The 15444-nt window shown below is 42.8% G+C and overlaps 1 long non-coding RNA gene across 1 annotated transcript in view; it reads right to left on the bottom strand.

Annotated features, from left to right (window-relative positions):
- The window catches only part of LOC145511319 (uncharacterized), a 54117-nt gene that overhangs the window by 32600 nt on the left and 6073 nt on the right, over positions 1-15444 (bottom strand). The window contains exon 2 of the long non-coding RNA XR_014057794.1: positions 11120-11246. This is a non-coding gene — a long non-coding RNA (uncharacterized LOC145511319). The remainder of the gene's footprint in view (positions 1-11119; positions 11247-15444) is intronic.

Raw genomic sequence — 15444 nt, 5'->3', positions numbered from 1 at the left:
TTAACTTTTCAGGGGGATTGTGCCTGAATCAAGGAAAAGAAATCAAAACAATGATTAGTTGAGAATCCCAGTTCTCCTTTTTATTTGCTTTTCTTCCAGTGGTTAAGCAAAAGGAAGCTTGAACACAGGGTTCTTTTCAAACAATAGATCCACCCTAAACCCGGCATAGAATCAGAAAACCCAACTGCCACCCGGGGTTTCTAATTCATGATCAGAGATAGGGCAGTTCATGGTCATGTGATCCACATGGGATACAAGGGGAAGCCCCTCCCCACAACTCTACCGGTTGCGCATTGTGTGATGCAGAGGCCCCCTCCATCCCTCTGTGGGCTGAACACCCCCACCTAACTTCTGATTACTCCCGTGTCTCTCCTTTCATACCCTCTGGATTGACTGGAAGGAGTTCTGCATTATTTCTGCACCATGAGTCACTCTTTGCCCCAATCCTATTAAGCACTAAAAACCTTATGACATCACAGAACATGGATTATTGGTACATAAACCAGTATCGATAATAATTTTTACAGGGGCTTATGACAGTCTCAGCAGGATCACATGCCAATTCTGTCAACGTTTTGCTGTTTTTACTACTTCCTTCCCAGCAAACCACAAAGCTACCTGGAGTGCATGAGAATTAATGATTTGTCCTAGACAGTAAGTTCATTAGTTTTGAGCCAGGAGTAGACTCACGTAACTGAACTTCTAGAACAATGTTCTTTCTTTTTTTGATTAGTCTCCAGTTTTATTCACAAATGAAATTGTAAGATATTTTAAACATACATTGAGATTTGATGTATTTACATTGTGAATGGATTTCTCCCACCTAATTAATTAACATATCCATCACCTCATATACATATTTATATATATTTTTCTTTTTCTGGAGGGGAGTGTGAACATTTAAGGTCTACTCTGTAGCAAAGTTCAGTTATACACTATAGTATTATCAACCATAGTCATGATGGTATATATTAGATCCTCAGACCTTACTTAGAACAACGTACTTTCCACTATACTTAATTCATATGTTTATTCAACAGGCACACACATAATCTGTACCTTATGTCTGACCCTGTACTAGGTGACCAGGATATAAAAGTGAACAATTAATTCCCAATCTGATAGGAAATTTTTTGCCATTTATTTCCTGCTACCCATGTAAATCCCACGGACAGAGGAGCCTGGCAGGCTATAGTCCATGGGGTCACAAAGAGTCGGACACAACTGAGCGACTAAACCACCACCACCACCACAAATGTGAACAAATATGAGCAAAAATGTATTTCAGATGCTATGATCAAAGTAAGACCGGAAACGTTTGATTTCACCTGAAAATGTAAGAAAAGGCTTGATGGCAAAGATGACTCGTGAGTCTTGTGAGATGAGTGAAATGTATTTTGCGTGAACAGAGAGCACATTCTAGATAGATGAATCAGGTTAACAGTATCACGAAAATGCCAGGAACAGCCTCGTGTGTTTTGGTAGCTGCAAACAGCTGGGCATGGCGCAAGCCTGAGAGGGAAGGGAGGCCTTACCCGACAGTGGAGCAGGGCTAAACAAAGCGGGCAGATTTTACATCATCCTGGGAATTGAGGCTTTATCCTGTGGGCTGTAGAAGCAATTAAAGGGTTTAACTGTGGTCAGGTTTGATTTTAGAAAATGGATCTGGCAAAATAGGGGAGATGGATTGGGAGGGTAAGGGATGAGTAGGGGGTAGAGTTATTTACAACTGCCCAGGCTCCAGAGGTTTGGGGGTTCAGACCATGGCAATGGCAATGGGGTGGAAAGATGGGGAAGATACAAAAGATACTAAGGAAGTGGAGAAGCCGGAGGAAGGGTTTCAGTAGGACTCCCAGGTTCTTCCTTTAAATGAACAGATACATGTTGGTGTCCTTCACTGAAATAATGTTACAGGGACTTCCCTGGTGGTCCAGTGGCTAAGACTCCATGCTCTCAATGCAGGGGGCCCGTGTTCGATCCTTGACCAGGTAACTAGATCTCACATCCCACAACAAAGATGGAAGATTGTATTTGCTGCAACTAAGACCCAGTGTGGACAAATACATAAATAAATAAAAATAAATATTAAAAATAAAGTGAAATTGTCCATTGAAAAAATAAAAAGATGTTATAGGGGAAATAGTGAGATTAGTTGCTTAAGGAACAAGTAGTTGAATGTGAAACATTATAGAAACGTTATAGAAACCTGGAATCAGGGGAGTTCTAGCCAAGAGATATAGATCTGAAAGTAATCATCTCATAGACAACATTAGAGACAGGAGAATTGATGAGATCCTCCAGAAAGAATATGTAGAGCAGTGTTTCTCAAATGTGACTCTCTCACCACATGCATGAGAATCAACCGAGGAGACTGTGAAAATGCAAATTTTCAGGCCCATCCCAGACTTACTGAAGCCAAACTGTGAGAAAGGGACACACTGCGTCTTTGATATTACAAGAAAGACACCTTCTATGAGTCTAACGCACCTGGAACTTGAGATCCCCTGCTGTTAGTTCAGGGTGTCCAGAGAAAGAGGAAATCCCCTGGAGAAGGAAATGGCAAGAGAAAACAGAACCAGTAGGATGTGTGTGTGTGTGCGTGCACGCGCGCGCTTGTGTGGGTAGACTGATAGATAATCTGCCACCTTCCCTGGTGGCTCAGACGGTAAAGAATCCACCTGCAATGCAGGAGACTTGGGTTCAATCCCTGGGTTGGGAGGATCCCCTGGAGAAGGGCATGGCAACCCACTCCAGCATTCTTGCTTGGAAAATTCCATGGACAAAGGAGCCTGGTGGGCTGCAGTCCATGGGGTCATAAAGGGGTGGACATGACTGAGAGACTAACCACACACACACAGATAATCTATAGATATATAGCTATAACTGAAGTAGGGGGTGGGAACCGCCTGGTAGTCCAGTGGTTAGAACTCCAGGCTTTCATTGCCGAGGGCTCTGGCTCAGCCTCTTGTGGGGCAAATAAAACCTCTACAAGCCACACTGTATGCATGCTAAAACACTTTAGTCATGTCCGACTCTTTGCAACCCCATGGACTGTAGCCTGCCAGGCTTCTCTGTCCTTGGGATTCTCCAGGCAGGAATACTGGAGTGGGTTGCCATGCCCTCCTCCAAGGGATTGTCCTGACCCAGGGATTGAACCCGCTTCTCTTACATCTTCTGTATTGGCAGGGGGGTTCTTTATCACTAGGGCCACCTGGGAAGCCCCAAGCCACCAGGTGAAGCCCCCCCCCAAAAAATGGACAAAAAGACGCAAGGGCTTCCGACACAGAGATTCTAGCCTGTTCTCATGAGCTTGGTTGTTTAGGAGATAGTTATTAGAAAGAGATTCAGTTCAAGGACAGGGCTGTTTTGGTTTATTTGTTTTGTTTTTTATTTTAAAAGGAGCCTTTGCTGTCAAGAAAGAATGAGAATAAGACGCCCATGCAGTCAAGGGCTGACATGAGGCTCCCCGGGAGACAGTTACCTAGCAGGACTGGGAGCAAGCCTCAGTTCTGTTCAAAAGCCTCGATGACTCAGCTCTCTCTGAACAATGCCTTCCACGATGCCGCCCCAGATTTCTGTTGTTTTCCTTGGTGCCCACCTGCATATGCTCTGTGCTCTAGCCAAGGGGTTCATCATCCCCAACTGCAGCCTGAACTCCTGTTCCATGCCTCACTTGTGTTCCTTCCACCTGGAATCCTGCCCCCATCCCTCTCACTTCTCAGGTGAGAAGCAGCAGTTAATTCCCTGCAGAGGACAGCAATCCTGTATCTCTGTGACACAGTCACCTGGCTCCCTGCTCGGTTGTCTGAACTCCTCCCTCCCTCATTCATCTTGACTTCCTAGGCTCCTCATATGCTGCACAGGATAGAACATAGTGCCTTACCGAAGTCTGCTAGATTTCACTGAAGATGACCTCAGACTGAGGGTGCCAAATTGTGGCACATAGCCACTGCATATCCAACGTTTACATTAAATAGAATTATTGGTTAAAAGAGATGGAACCAAGAGAGAGGCAAAACCTGTCTATTTTCCAGCTACTTGCAGCCAAAACCATCCTGACACAATGCAATGATGTGACATGTATGTGTAATGCAATCATACACATGCTTGTATGTGTTAATCAAGAATACTTGGAAGCTACGTAACAGAAAAGCACAAGGATATAGAAAATTTGCCTAGTCAAATAATATTTATATTTTGTCTTATCCATGTAATTTTATTAATTTATTTTTATTTTTATCTGTGCTGGATCTTCGTTGCTGTGCGGGCTTTTCTCTAGTTGTGGTGAGCCTCTCTCTAGTGGCGGTGCATGGGCTTCTCATTGAGGTGGCTTCTCTGGTTGCACAGCAGGGGCTCTAGGGTGCGGGCTTCAGTAGTTGGGGAGTATGGGCTTAGTGGTTGCAGTTCCCGGGCTCACTGGGTTTGGCGCACAGGCTTAGTTGCCCATCAGCATGTGGGATCTTCCCAGACCAGGGATCAAACTCATGTCTCCTGCACTGGCAGGCAGACTCTCTACCTCTGAGCCACCAGGGAAGCCCCCTTTATGTTTTGTCTTGAATGGTATTACTAGGATTTCATCAGGCAGAGAAGTCAGGGAAGCATAATGCAAATAATCTAGGCTGTGGAAAAACGCTAATTAGATGAAGAAGATGGACTGTTTGGGGATCAGTGAAAAGTTGAGTATCACTGAAACATTGTCCAGAAGCAGGAGCAGTCAGGGATGGGAGGCTGAGAATGGGGCAAGACTGATCAACAGTAGACGCTTGTAAATATAGTTTCAGAGCTGACTCTGATAGGTTTCATGGACCATGATAAGGAATTTAGACTCTCATATAGGTAATGTATAGGAGTCATAGATTATTTTACTGTTATAAAATATACATAACATGAAAGTTATCATTTTAACCAGCAGTCAGATTTTAAATCACATGCTCAAATCTGATAAAACAGTAAATGAATGTCAAGATAATTTTTGTTAAAACATAAATGCTAATAAGGTATAATTTTAAGCAAAAAATAAAAATGCCACAAATGAATAGCTCAGATGTGTGGTAGACGTGGAGATGTGCTGCCAAGAGCAGGAAGGATGAGCTGCCAGCTGTGGGGTGTGTGGATAGCAGATAACCCAACTTGTCAGCCACTTTGGGGCTGGTCTCAGCTGCAGAGAGAACCCTGCCTGAGGACAGATGCTTCCTGGGTGTATTAGAGTTCTCTAGAGAAACAGAGTCAATAGGATACAGAGATAGAAAAAGATTGTTGTTGTTACTCAGTCGCTAAGTTGTGTCTGACTCTTTTGGTACCTTCCTCTGTCCATGGGGATTCTCCAGGGAAGAATATTGGAGTGGGTTGCCATTTCCTTCTTCAGGAGATCTTCCTAGACCAGGGATCAAACCTCCGTCTCCTACACTGGCAGGCAGATTCTTTACCACTGAGCCACCAGGGAAGCCCAGAAAAAGATAGAAATTACACAGAGAGAGATTGACTTATTACAAGATATTGGCTCACATGATGAGAACCCCATGGTCTGCCATCTGCAAGCAGGAAAAACAGTGGTGTCAATTCCAGTCCAAATCACAAGGTCTGGGAACCAGAGGAGGTGATGATGTAAGTCCTAGTCCAAGTACCCAAGACTGACATCCCAGCTCCACCACCAGGCAGAGACCTCAAATCCACCCCTCCCCCACACCTTTGCTCTATTCGGGTCCTCAACTGATGGGACGATGCCCACCCACATGGGGAAGGCAATCTGCTTCACTTACTCTACCAGTTCAAACGCTAATGTCATCCAGAAACACCCCCACAGACATATCCAGAAATAACATTTAGCCAAGTATGCGAGTTCCCCATGTCCCCATCAAGTTGACAAAATTAACTATCACATGGGGGAAACGCACATCCTGTGCCTGCATGAGGCAGAGGTATCAGGTCCAGTCTTCCAGCCAGAAGGATGACACACAGTGGACCCTACGTGTCCCAGAGCTGCTGCATGGTTCCTGATGCCTGCACTGCAGCTTCTCCATCTGCCCAATACTGCTTCCACCCCCTTCTTTTTATAGGCACTGATCCTTATCAAATATACCCCAACTTGTTCTCCATGTCAGCCTCTGAAGACATGCGTCAGACCTCCCTGATGACCCAGTGGTGAAGAATCAGCCTGCCAATGCAAGGGACACAGGTTTGGTCCCTGGTCCGGGAAGATCCTGCATGCCTTGGGGCAACTAAGCCTGAAAGCCACAACGACTGAGCCCACACACATAAAGACCGTGCTCTGCAACAAGAGAAGCCATCACGATGAAAAGCCCACGCACCACAACTAGAGAGTAGCCCCTGCTCACCACAACTAGAGAAGACCCAGCGCACTGGGTCTTCATTGCTGTATATGGGCTGTCTTCTCCATGTCTGCCTGAACTGTGACAGTGAGGCGCTGGTGAAAGGACAGGAATTTTGAAGACAGACAGACCTAGGGTGGAAACACAGCTCTGGTATTTATCAGCCATATGATGGTGGCATGTAATTCAATCTCAATTTGCTTTCTCATCTGTAAAACATGAAGAAAATCTACATACCTTGCAGGGTTGTCCTACACATTAGAAAAAATATATGTGACATCCTGGAATGAGACGCACTTGATAAATGCAGCTAATGTCTTTTGGTAGAAAACATCACTGGGTGTCTGTCAAGAACATTTACAGATTCCTTTATTCAGAGGGGCTGCCTGGCAGGACAATCCTGAGCCAATCCCCTTGTAGGGTCTGATGCCCACAAACAACCCCGGTGCCTGCAAGCACTGGGATGCTCACAGGAATGGTGCATCAAAATTCAAAGATCACACGTTAAGTTCTCAAATAAATTTTGACATCCTTCTGCCTTGGCTTGAGATGAGAGGAAACACAGAATACCTACAATTATCCTTGAAATAGTGTGGCAGTAGGTGATCAACTAACAGTGGACAGGACCAATCTTTTTTGTAAGACCTGCACGGTGGCACCTCCTGTTAGTTTCTCAGTCACTTGGACTTCTGCAGGGCTTCCCTGGTGGCTCAGCATAAAGAATCTGCCTACAGTGCAGGAAACACAGCAGATATGAGTTCGATCCCTGGATCGGAAAGATCCCCTGGAGGAGCAAATGGCAACCCACTCCAGTGTTCTTGCCTGGAGAAGCCCATGGACAGAGGAGCCTGGTAGGCTAGGCCATAGAGTCAAAAAGAGTGGGACATGACTGAAGTGACTGAGCATCCATGCATGCATGGGCTTCAGCAAAACATTTCAATTGCATTTAAGGTTCTGTTCCACAATAATTAGCATATACATATATACATACATATATATATATCCTGCTTCATGAATTTTTGAACCTGTTGAGAGGGAAAAATAATTGCACATACAACTACATGATCGCAAACAATGATGAGTCCTACGAAGGAAAGGTTCACTGGATGTGGCAGACTTCGGCCCCCAGTGAACCAAGCCTTGTGCAGTCTTATTCCATGTTGACACTGGTTTGGCCACATAATTAACTGTGACTCTTGGGACACTATATACATGGAACCAGCAGGGGTTTGATGAGTACTTGCTCAATGGGACTGGGCCTCTTACAATGCTCTTTCTTAGAATCCAGTTGTCATTCTGGAAATGCATGGTCCCTACAGAGGATCACCAAGGGCCTTGATCAACAACAGCTCCAACTGAGCTCCCAGCTGGTGTCCAGTGTGATAGGCTGGCCTCGGGACCTTCCAGCTATCTCCGCACCTCAGTCAAAGCGTCATGAAGCAGAAGAACCACCGGATCAACCCAAAGAATCATGGGAAATAATAGCCTGTGAGTATTTAAACCGCTGAATGGAGTCGTTTGTAATGCATCAATAGATAACAAAAATGCGAGGCTATGAGAACAAAAACAGAAGCTCCTTCCTAGTCTGGAAAATCGGAAGGATTTTCCAGAGGAACTGATCATTCACATGGACTCTGAAAGAAAAATAATAGTTCTCTTCCAGACAGGGAGGGCAGGATGGAGGGTGCACAAAAGCCTCTGTTTGAAGGAAAGAAGATGCCTTCAAACCTGGCATGCTCAAGAGGGAGGGGATATATGTATACTTACAGCTAATTCATGTTGTTGTGCAGCAGAAACCAGCATAACATTGTAAAGCAATTATCCTCCAATTAAAAATAAAATGGAACCAAGGTCATTTTCCTCTGCATCTTCACCTGATTATGAAACATATAGAGGGAATTCCCTGGAGTTCCAGTAGTTATACTCAGCGCTCTCACTGTTGTGGCCTGGTTTCAACCCCTGCTTGGAGAACTAAGATTCTGCAAGCCACATAGCCCGGCCAAAAAATAACAGTAATATAATAAAATAATTAAAAATGAAGGATACAGAAAGTCAAACATACGTGTGCATACATATTTTATTTACTTTATACAATAGTAGTATATTTAAGAAGCGGTTGAAAGCCCAGAGATAAAACTGATATGTGTCTTCTTGCTTATTACTACTGACGTGCTGCTATGAGCCATCTGTGACACTGAACACATTGTGCTGGGACCATCTGTAATGTTCCTAATCTAATGGTTTAAATGACGGCTCGTGCTCTCATTAGAAGATCTTAGCACCTCAAAAACATTTGCTGGAAACAGCAAGGTACTGATCCCTTTGGATCCTATCAGGTAGCTATCCTGGAAATTCAGGCATATAAGAGCAGAAAAGAAAGGAAACGGACACGCTATGGCATCCCTTCCAGGGACCAGGACGTTTGACAGACTTGCATACATTCTCTAATCAATCCTCTCAGAAATCTCAAAGGTAGGTTTTATTATTCCATTTTTACTTTTTAAAGAAAATAAGGCTTTTAAGCATTCATTAACTTGCTCAAGATCACACAGCACTAAAGAAGCAGAACCAGGATTTAAACCCCAGGCTCTCTGCTTCTGAGATATATAACATCTGTAGCAGCTGTAGTCGGTTGTCTTCCCTGAACCCATTTCCCATTCTTTCCACACTTTTGCTCAGATATCCATACCCCCCCTCCCAAAGTGTTCTCCATCACCTTCAAGCAGTTCTACAAGGTGCAGTGGATAATCAACTGGATGTCCTACAAATTTAATTCAATTCTGATTCTATCTTGCCTGTCTCTATCTTCTCCATGGATGGAAAAGCCTGGCAGGCTACAGCCCAAGGGGTCGCAAAGAGTCAGAAAAGGCTAAGGGATAGCACTTATACTTTTGATTCTCTCTACTTGATGGACAGGGAAGCCTGGCATTCTGGAATCCATGGGGTTGAAAAGAATTGTATATGACTGAGCAACTGAACTGAACTGAACTTGGAGACACCATTACATCCCAAGGTTAACAGCTCAGTCCCACCAGATTCCCCACTTGAATTACCACCAATCTCAAGTCCAGGGGCCTCCTGCTGACCCACCAGTCATAAACAAGTTCCCAGAAAGCCAAGGGGTCCTTGGGTCTGATAATTTTTAGAATGACTCACAAAGCTCAGAGAAGCATTTACTTAACATTTACCTGGTATTTATAAAAGGATACTACTCAGGAACAGCCGGATGAAAGAGGGGCACTCTCTGGGTGAGCCCCCTCCCAGCACCTCCATGTGTTCACCAACCCAGAAGCGCATCCATGTCTCATTGTTCAAAAGATTGGGATTGACATATATATACTACTACTACTATGTATAAAAATCATTCCTTGTGGCTCAGCTGGTAAAGAATCTGCCTGCAATGCAGGAGACCTGGGTTTGATCCCTGGGTTGGGAAGATCCCCTGGAGAAGAGAAAGGCTACCCACTCCAGTATTCTGGCCTTGAGAATTCTATGGACTGTATAGTCCACGGGGTCGCAAAGAGTCAGACACAACTGAGCGACTTGCACTTCACTTCACTTCATGTATAAAATAGGTGACTAATGAGAGCCTGCTATATAGCACAGTGATCTCTACTCAGTGCTCAGTGGTCTAAAGGGGAAGGAAACCCAAAAAAGAGTGGATATATGTATGCTTCCCAGGTGGTGCATTGGTAAAGAATGCACCTGCCAATGTAGGAAATGCAAGAGATATGGGTTCAATCCCTGGGTTGGGAAGATCCCCTGGAGAAGGAAATGGCAACCCCCTCCAGTATTCTTCCCTGGGAAATCCCATGGGGGGGCTACTGTCCATGGAGTTGCAAAGACTGAGCAACTGAGCACATGCACACGTAAATGTATACATACAGCTGATTCGCTTTGCTGCTCAGCAGAAACGAATACAACTTTGTAAAGCAATTTCTATTCCAAAGAAAATTAACGACAACAACAAAAATTTATATAGAGCTTAATCTGCAGCACGCCCTCCCTTTCCTAGAGGTTTGTGAGTGGGCCTGAAAGTTCCAACCATTCTAATCACTCAGTCTTCCTGGTGACCAGCTGCATCCTGAGGCTGTGTAGGGACACATCTTTAAGTCAGTCATCATATTAGCTTAAACTCCTGGGTGATCAAAAAAGGAATTCCTTATGAAAAAAAATGGCTTCCCTGGTGGCTCTGATGGTAAAAAATCTGCCTGCAATGCGGGAGACATGGGTTCTATCCTTGGGTTGGGAAGATCCCCTGGAGGAGCGCATGGCCACCCACTCCGGTATTCTTGCCTGGAGAATTCCCGTGGACAAAGGAGCCTGGCAGGCTACAGTCCATGGGGCGGCAAAGAGTCACACACGACTGAGTGACTAAGCAAACGCATGCGCGCGCGCGCGCACACACACACACACACACACACACACACACACACACATAAATAACAAAGGACTCTCTGATCACTCAGGAAATTCCAAGGGTTTTAGGAGTTATGTGCCATGAATGGAGACAAACCAAATGTATTTCTTATTATACCACAGCTCTATAGGAAGCCATTGACATTCAAGGGTGGTGTCTACAGCAGTATTTCCTAGCAGCAGGCACAATGGTGTTTGAGGCTGGGCAACTCTTTGCAGAACTGTCCCATGCATCTTGGAATGTTCTGTACCCCTAACTTCCTCTTGCAGTTGTTCTAGCAACCTAAAATGCCCAACACACACCTGAATGCCAAAGCTCTGCTTGAGCAACTAGTCCAGAGGGAGAAGAGAATGACTGTTCAGGAACTCACCCAGTGGTTGGTAAGCCAATGGAATGGAATTTCTTTGCTACAGGGCATGGTCCAGGAGTAAGTATGCAGTTTGGGTCAATGAAGTGTAAACGGAGGTTTGCTAGGGAGCTCTCTGGAGAGAGTACATCTGGAAGAAATAGATTTTTTTACCCTGGATATTTTCATGTAAAACTTTTTGCTCCTCTCTAGAGTTCTTCTGTTGAGCGAGGGCAATAAATCGCCTGTATTCCTTAAGTCAATAATAAATCTCAAAATGTTGGATTTTCTGTTGTTTACCAGGGCAAGTAAACTACCTGATATAATATCTTTCTTAGGCTCTCAGGTCCTGCTGTCTCTCTGTAAAGAACATGCCCCTTGGATGAGGGGATCTTTATTTGTATTAACTGTAGTTGAAATTCAACATTTTATTCAGTTATGATTGTTGCCAACACCATGGTATATTAGCAGTATCTATGGCTTTGTCACTAACAGGAATATGGATGTTGTCATCTAACAATACAATTGATACAAATATCTTGTATCATTTACACACATCCCAACTGCTAAGTTATGGTCATTATTAGATCTCTTCCTAGATCTTGGTTTTTAATATACTCATAAAGAAGTGCACATATTACTCTAACAGAAATTTATTTGGGGAATATTTTAATACAGTTCTAATATAATTTTTTTCTGTAATCCTTATTTTTTGGTACCTTTTAAAGCATTATTCTGAGCAGTTATCCATGAACTTTACTTGAATACTAATGGGATCTACTGTTAAAAAGAAAAATAAAAATACCAAAACACCATGTTTCCTAATTTTTTAAATCTTTCTGATTACTGCTTTTCAGTTCAGCTTTGAAGCTCATGTTACAGAGCCCACGGTGCCATTTTTTTTCTTAGCATCAGAACCACATATGACTGACATTACAGTCATTGGGTTTTATAGCAAGCATTCACCTAAGAACTTAGGTATAAGTTTGTGCCCTGAGAATTAATGCTGACAATTCAACATGTTAACAATGATGACAACCATGTGGTGAAAATAACAGATAACACACAGAGAGCTTCTCATGCCCAAGGTGCTGCACGGTTATCCTATGATTCTGGTACTATTTTTCCCATTCTACAGATTAAGGAACTCAAGTGCAGATGGAATCAATGTCTTTGATGGGCCAGATGGCAGATAATTAATGAGTTGGGAGCTTAATATACTGCAAAATGAAGTTACAGGAGAGACTTAAAGGTACAGGTTGAATCCTGGGGACAGAACTTGATGGTAATTTGATTGAATCAGCTAAGTCCATCAGAAGGAGGCTTAGTCAGTCTTAGAGGCTCAAAACATGAAAATCTTGGGGATAATCGATATTTTCTACTAAAATATTAAATTGACTTAAATTGAAGAAAGTAGGGGAAACCACTAGACCATTCATGTATGACCTAAATCAAATCCCTTATGACTATACAGTGGAAGTGACAAATAGATTTAAGGGACTACATCTGATAGACAGAGTGCCTGATGAACTATGGACAGAGGTTCGTGACATTGTACAGGAGACAGGGATCAAGACCATCCCCATGGAAAAGAAATGCAAAAAAGCAAAATGGCTGTCTGAGGAGGCCTTACAAATAGCTGGGAAAAGGAGAGAAGCGAAAAGCAAAGGAGAAAAGGAAAGATATTCCCATCTGAATGCAGAGTTCCAAAGAATAGCAAGGAGAGATAAGAAAGCCTTCCTCAGTGATCAATGCAAATAGAGGAAAACAACAGAATGGGAAAGGCTAGAGATCTCTTCAAGAAAATTAGAGATACCAAGGGAACATTTCATACAAAGATGGGCTCGATAAAGGACAGAAATGGTATGGATCAAACAGAAGCAGAAGATATTAAGAAGAGGTGGCAAGAATACACAGAAGAACTGTACAAAAAAGATCTTCATGACCCAGATAACCACGATGGTGTGATCACTCACCTAGAGCCAGACATCCTGGAATGTGAAGTCAAGTGGGCCTTAGAAAGCATCACTACAAACAAAGCTAGTGGAGGTTATGGCATTCCAGTTGAGCTATTTCAAATCCTCAAAGATGATGCTGTGAAAGTGCTGCACTCGATATGCCAGCAAATCTGGAAAACTCAGCAGTGGCCACAGGACTGGAAAAGGTAAGTTTTCATTCCAATCCCAAAGAAAGGCAATAACAAATCTATGACCAACCTAGATAGCATATTAAAAAGCAGAGACTTTACTTTGCCAACAAAGGTCCGTCTAGTCAAGGCTATGGCTTTTCCAGTAGTCATGTATGGATGTGAGAGTTGGACGGTGAAGAAAGCTGAGCGCCACAGAATTGATGCTTTTGAACTGTGGTGCTGGAGAAGACTCTTGAGAGTCCCTTGGACTGCAAGGAGATCCAACCAGTCCATCTTAAAGGAGATCAGTCCTGGGTGTTCATTAGAAGGATTGATGTTGAAACTGAAACTCCAATACTTTGGCCACCTCATGTGAAGAGTTGACTCATTGGAAAAGACCCTAATGCTGGGAAGGACTAGGGGCAGGAGGAGAAGGGGACGACAGAGGATGAGATAATTGCATGGCATCACTAACTCGATGGACATGGGTTTGGGTAAACTCTGAGAGTTGGTGATGGACAGGGAGGCCTGGCGTGCTGCGATTCATGGGGTCGCAAAGAGTCGGACACGACTGAGCGACTGAACTGACTGACTGACTGACTAAAATATTATAGCTTCCCTGGTGGCTCAGAAGGTAAAGAATCTGCCTTCAGTGCAGGAGTCCCGGGTTCGATCCCTCGGTTGGGAAGATCCCCTGGAGAAGGGAATGGCAACCCACTCCAGTATTCTTGCCTAGAGAATTCCATGGACAGAGCAGCCTGGTGGGCTACAGTCCATGGGTTGGCAAAGAGTCAGACACGACTGAGCGACTACACTTTCACTTTCATTGAAACATTACTTAGGGGAGTTTTGACTCATCAAAGTGTTTGGTACTTGAGTAAGGCCATCAGGGTCGAAAAGAGTTGGACACAACTGAAGGACGGAGCACACAGGCATAAGCCATCGGGCCAGGTTTACAAATGCTTTTGGAGGCCAAACAGATACACCTTGCAGATCAGAATGAGACATCAGGGTGTAGTCGGGCTGATGAAATGAGTGAGAGAATGAAAGGCACTAGGAGTCACAGATTCTTCTCCCCAGAAAGGCCATCCCAAACATAAGATGAATGTTTCATGTTCTCTCTGCTTAAAGTCATCAAATATTTCCACACATTTCACTCTTTGTCTAGGATAAGAAAAAATTAGTGGCATTAATTTTATGTATTCCCATCTCTGGGAGAGTGATTTCTCGTTGCAATTGACATTCTACTTTTAAAAATCAGATTCATAAACTAGGTTAACGTGAGCCATTTCTCTGCACATCACTCTTGATGTGCAGAGAAATCAGGTTTCTAAGCCTGATTTACTATATATACCATCCTGTGAGTTCTCTTGGGACAGTGAATATAACCCTTTTTCATGGACATAAAGCTTTCATCAATTCCTTGTGGAGGACAAATATGTTTTTCTTATGTGTTATATGCTAATGACTTCTAAATTTGTATGCGGAGGTCAGAACTCTCATTAGACCCACACAATCAGCTTCCAGCACTGTCCCTTACTAGCTATCATAATATGAGAAATTATTTAATCTCTTTAAGCCTCAGTCTCTTTTTCTATCAAAAAAAAATTTTTCTCTGTATATTTATTTTGTATTTTTTTAGCTATATTATCAGAATTTGGAAATTTAGGTTAAAGAATGTGTATATATTTCAAAGCATTATGATACTCATTTCACTATCTTTTTAAAAATTGATTCAATTTGCCCTTTCAAGTTTTACAAAAGAATTCCCTCTCACATTTTTTTTTAATTTCTGATCATTATTGTTTTTCTTTAAATAAATATTTTAAATTAAAAAATACTATCAGTGGGATTAACATATATATACTACTATATGTAAAATAGATAACCAACAAGGAATTACCATATAGAACAGGGAACTAAATTAATATTTTGTAATAACTTGTAAGGAAAAAGAATCTGAAAAAGAACATATATATGTATAACTGAACCACTTTGCTGCACACCTGGAACTAACACAACTTTGAAAGTCAATTATACTCCAACTTAAAATAAAACTCTCAGGGTAAAATGCAAAAAATAAAAATATATAAATTAATTTAAAAACTATTAGATTTGTTAACATTAGATGATTTGGGTGGTTTGTTACACATTTTAATTGTATTAAATGTATGTGAAGTTTAACAGTAACTGTCAGATAGTTAATAGATACACAGGTAGA

The sequence above is a fragment of the Giraffa tippelskirchi genome, chromosome 6 (genome assembly GCF_054371585.1).
Source record: "Giraffa tippelskirchi isolate mGirTip1 chromosome 6, T2T-mGirTip1v1.2.pri, whole genome shotgun sequence".
Lineage (NCBI taxonomy): Eukaryota > Metazoa > Chordata > Mammalia > Artiodactyla > Giraffidae > Giraffa > Giraffa tippelskirchi.
Note: the sequence above shows the minus strand (reverse complement) of the source record. Positions and strands in the feature narration are given on the sequence as shown.